The sequence below is a fragment of the Somniosus microcephalus genome, chromosome 5, assembly GCF_052327205.1.
Source record: "Somniosus microcephalus isolate GS21.2 chromosome 5, FLI_Smic_1.0, whole genome shotgun sequence".
NCBI classification, from domain to species: Eukaryota; Metazoa; Chordata; class Chondrichthyes; order Squaliformes; family Somniosidae; genus Somniosus; species Somniosus microcephalus.
The window spans coordinates 546,523-551,522 of NC_140991.1; the positions used below are offsets into that span (position 1 = coordinate 546,523).

Consider the following 5,000-nt stretch of genomic DNA (forward strand, 5'->3'; position numbering starts at 1 on the left):
GGTGTTTGGACGGCTGTGTTGGTCTGGGGCTGGTCAGGGTCCGGCTGAGTACTTAGTTTCAGTAGCAGCTGACTCAGGGGACTCTTTTCTGGGTTTAGCTCTTGGGTCTGAAAGGCTTTGAAATGAAGGGTGTCTGGGGAGCTAGATTTGAGGTGATTTAGGAAGTTTAGTGCTCGTTTTTGGATGTTTATTATCAGTGGGTATCTGCCTAGTTCGGCTCTGCATGCATTTGTTGGCGTTTTTCTTTGGGTGCGAAGGATGCTTCGGCAGAATTCTGCATGTAGGGCTTCTATTGTGTGTTTTTCCCATTTAGTGTAGCTTTGGTGATTTAGCGGGCCCCATACTTCACTACCGTACAGTGCAATGGGCAGGATTATGCTGTCAAATATTTTGAGCCAGATTTTGATTGGGATTTGGATGTTGTAGAATTTTCTTTTTATTGCATATAGGGCTCTTCGGGCTTTTTCTTTTAGTGCATTCACTGCTATGCTGAAGCTCCCTGATGCTGTAATAGTTAGACCAAGGTAGGTGTAGCTCATAGTGTGTCCTATAGTGGTATCACTGAGGGTAAACTGGTATTTGTTTTCCTGACATCTGGGCCTTTTTTGAAAAATCATGATGTTGGTTTTCTTTAGATTTACTGTTAGAGCCCAATTTTGGCAGTATTTGTCGAGTAGGTCTAGTTGTTGCTGTAATCCCTGTTCTGTGGGAGACAGCAGAACCAGGTCGTCCGCATAGAACAGGGATTTCACTTCTCCATCCAGGAGACGGAGACCTGGTGACTCGCTTTGCTCCAGCATGTCTGCTAATTCATTTATGTATATGTTGAACAGGGTCGGGCTCAAATTGCAGCCCTGCCGGACGCCTCTTCTCTGGGTGAAGAAATCGGTGCGTTTGTCTCCAATTTTGACCCCGCATTTGTTTTTCAGATACATTGATTTAATAAGGTCATAGACTTTGCCCCCTATTCCACACTGAAGAAGTTTATAATAGAGCCCTTCGTGCCATATAGAGTCAAAGGCTTTCTTGAAGTCGATGAAACAGGCGAATATTTTCCCATTTTTTGTTTGGTGTATATGTTTTTCAATGAGGGTGTGAAGGGTATAGATATGGTCGGCGGTGCGGTGTTTTGGAAGAAAGCCTATTTGGTTTTTTCTGAGGATATTATGTTTGTTAAGAAAATCAAGTAATCTACTATTTAGAATACTGCAGAATAACTTCCCTAGACAACTGTTGACACAGATGCCGCGGTAGTTATTTGGGTCTGATTTGTTTCCACTTTTATATATGGGGGAGATTAGTCCTTGGCACCAGATATCGGGAAAACAGCCTGAGCGTAATATGATGTTGAATAGTTTGAGTATCGCACCCTGCATCTCCATATTGCTGAACTTGAGCATTTCATTTTTGATGTTGTCTGGGCCACAGGCTTTCTTTAGGTGGAGAGATTTTGTTTTTGTGGCCAGTTCTTTCCATGTGATTGGGGAGTCTAGAGGGTTTTGGTTGTCTTTAATTGTTGCTTCTAATGTGTGGAGTTTTTCTGTGACCTGATGTTGACTTGGGTTTGTTTCGTTTATTGGGATGTCTTTGTAGAGGTTTTCAAAATGTGTTCTCCAGATGTCGCCATCTTGGATTGGTAATGCTTGCAATTGTGTTGTACTCAGGTTATTCCACATTTCCCAGAATTGTTTTGGATTGGTGGAGTTTTCAATTTCTTCGAGTATTTTGTGGGTATAGTTTTGTGTTTTGTTCCTAATGGTGTGTTTATATCTTTTGAGGGTTTCATTGTATCTAGTACGTAGGTCCGGATTGTTTGGTTGGCGATGCTTTTGGTTTGATATTTTTCTCAGGTCTTTTCTGGCATTTTTGCATTCGTGGTCAAACCATTTCTTATTTTTATTTTGTCTTTTGTGACGCTTCCTCTTCTGTTTCACAAGGTCGGCTTTTACAGCTGCCTCATGGAAGATCATATTTATATCCTCTATGGCCATGTTTACACCATCTCTGGTGATCTCGTATGGGTTTTCTTTAAATTTTGATATTTTACTTGTGAGATCAGGTGACTTTAGTGCTGTGATGAATTTTTCTCCACTGTCTGGGGCCCATCTGTATGTCTGGTTTATTTTATGGAGCTTACTGGGTTCCTTTTTTGTGTCTGTAGTTTGGGCAGAAAGTTTAAGGTACATATTTATTTGGTTATGGTCTGAGAGGGGGGATTGCTGCCTGACAGTGAATGAGTTGATATCGCAGGGGTCCAGGTCAGTGATTGTATAGTCCACCACACTAGACCCAAGAGTTGAGGAGTATGTGAGTCTCCCTAGGGAGTCCCCTCTGAACCTACCGTTAACTATGTACAGGCCTAAGGCTCGGCAGAGTTGCACTACCTCCCTACCGCTTTTATTTATTTCACGATCAAGGTTGTTCCGATTTGCGATGGCTGGTGTGACATCTAAAGGGGTCTGGCCAAACACATGGTTGTTTCCCTGTGGGTCTATGAAGTCAGGTTCACAACCGGTCCTTGCATTTAGGTCCCCACATATTATCACCTTTCCTTGGGCCTGGAAATGGCTGATTTCCATGTGGAGAGTATCAAATAACTCCTCTTCGAAATATGGCGATTCTATTGGAGGTATGTAGATCGCACATAAGTAAACATCTTTTTTTGCTATTCCTATATTTTTATCTAGTTTTAGCCATACGTGTGATTTTCCCTGTTTTACCGGTGAGATGTGTTTGTCCAGTTCTCCCTTATACCACACCAATATTCCCCCGGAGGTTCTGCCCTTGCGTGTTTTAGTGTTCTTTACTGAGGGCACAATGATTTCATGGTACATTGGAGGACAGTGGGTCGGCACGTCCTTTTGGCACCATGTTTCTGTTAACACAATTATATCAATGTCTTTTATAGCTTTTAGGAATTCAGGGTCTGTACTCTTCATCCCAAAAGTTGAGGAGCGGAGGCCCTGGATATTCCAGCAGCTTATGTGGAAAGAACGCATTTATATAGTTCAATAAAACGAAATAAAATGGACCTATTTTGTGGGATGAGTGTGGAAACACTATTTTCTATAATGCTAAATGATGATTTAGTATAAATTTCATGAGGCATGCACATATATCTATCTAATAATAGTAATAATACTGATAAGATAACAATAATGATAATGATAAATAACAATATTAATAATTTCTCCGGCTTTCTATCAGGCTGTTCAGCATCGTCATGATCTTTCTCAGTTCTTGGTCTACAATCTGTGGTCTAGAGGGGGGTCTTGGGTCAGGTATAAAAGCACGGTTCTGTTGTTGGTTTTGTAAAGGGGGGTGGGGGACATTGGTGGTCCTGTTTGGGCTCCCAATGGTAGAGGGGGTGGGAGGGCTGCGTCTTTTGGCAGTGTTTATGAGGTTTCTTGTGAAGACCCACATCCGCTGTTTGAGTAGATGTATTTCGTCATAGAGGTCCCTTGTGTTGATGTTTGGATGATGGGCCAGGGAGACGTTGGGGAGGACAGAACATCTCGTGTCGATCTCCCTGTTGGTGTTGTGGATTATATAGGCTGGGGTGTCCTTTCTGGGCAGTAGTGTGGAGATCACGATCCGCGCCTCGGGGAATTCCCTGCTGGCCTTTTCCGCCATCCTGCTCACCGCCCTAGCAGTGCCTTCCTGTCGGGTGCTTAGGTCGCTCGTGCCTGTGTGGATCACAATCCATTTGGGGCTTCCAAGGGATTCTTTGTTCAGGATCTTCATTGCTTGGTCTGTGTTGCTGCACCATTTTTTCAGGACTTGATGGTCTGGGAACAGCCTCTGGGGGTCCAGAAACTTTCCGTTGGAGTCGGTCAGCAGGACCGCCTGAGGGGCTGGTTTTTCAGACTGGGTAACAGTAGTCTGGGTAGGACTCGCCTGGTGGCTGGTTGTTGGCTGGGTTTCTGGGATATGTTGTGTGGCAGGAGCGGGGTTTGGGGCTTTCGGTGTGTCATCGTTTGGGGGGGTATCTGTCGGTTTTTGTGTTCCTGTGTGTGAGGACTGGGTAGCAGTAGTCTGGGCATGACTCGACTGAGGGCTGGTTGGAGCGGGGTTTGTGGCTTTCGGTGTGTCTTCGTGTGGGGTGGCATCCGGCGGGTTCTGTGTCCTTGTGTGTGTTGTTTTTGTGTCCTCAGGTTTTTGGACCTTAAGAGGTTTGTGTTGCCTGCTGAGCCTTTCTACGGTCTCCTTCGTTTTGTTTTGTTGAGTACGGAGTTCTTTGATCTCATTTCTTTGCTCCTCTATGGTCTTTCTCAGCTTGTGGATGGTGGACTCGTGTTCCGTTTTTAGCTGTTTGAATTCCTCCTTCAAATTCTTGGCCAGTGTTTCTCTGTATTCGTTGAAATCAAGTTCTAGTTTGGCCAGATTCTCTTTCATCATTTTGTTTTCGTTGAGAGGTGTGGGGGGGGTGGAGATGGACAGGGAGGTGTTTTCCTCTGCTGGTCTCTCTTCTTCTTCCTCCACTTGGCTCTCATCATCCTCTGTTCGACTCTCTTTTGCTTCCTGTCCATTGGTCCTCTTTGTGTCTGCCTTAGTTTTCAACTGGGGGAATTCCTTTTCGAAGGAGTCCAGATTTTCCACATTCCCCTGTATCATGATCTTTCTATTTTTGTTGTAGTAGCTTATGGTTAGCAGGGAGTCATCTTTATCTAGGTTTCCATCTTTACATATTTTCAGTCTGCCTCCACTGCCAATACCTTCACTGGAGACGTATGCGTAGTGTTTTTGTAAAGTCTCCTTCCAGGAGGTGACGTATTCGGTGTAGAATATGAGGTTGTTCTTCAGCTTAGTCCCTTTGTGTGTGGTATAGTCAACGTAGAGGATCTCTGGGTTATTTTTTAGTGTTGTGTACGTGTATTTTTCCTTTGCTTTATTTTTTGTGCATTGCTCAGGATATATCATTTCCCTGCTCATTGTAGTCGTTTGTTTTTTGTCTCAGATAGATAACTTTTTTTCTCTTTTTTGTGTCGTGTTCCACCTTA

The 5,000-nt window shown here is 43.8% G+C and overlaps 1 protein-coding gene across 1 annotated transcript in view; it reads left to right on the forward strand.

The window, feature by feature from the left end:
- The window catches only part of LOC147116794 (nuclear receptor-binding protein 2-like), a 301,760-nt gene that overhangs the window by 13,917 nt on the left and 282,843 nt on the right, over positions 1–5,000 (forward strand). The window lies entirely within an intron of this gene.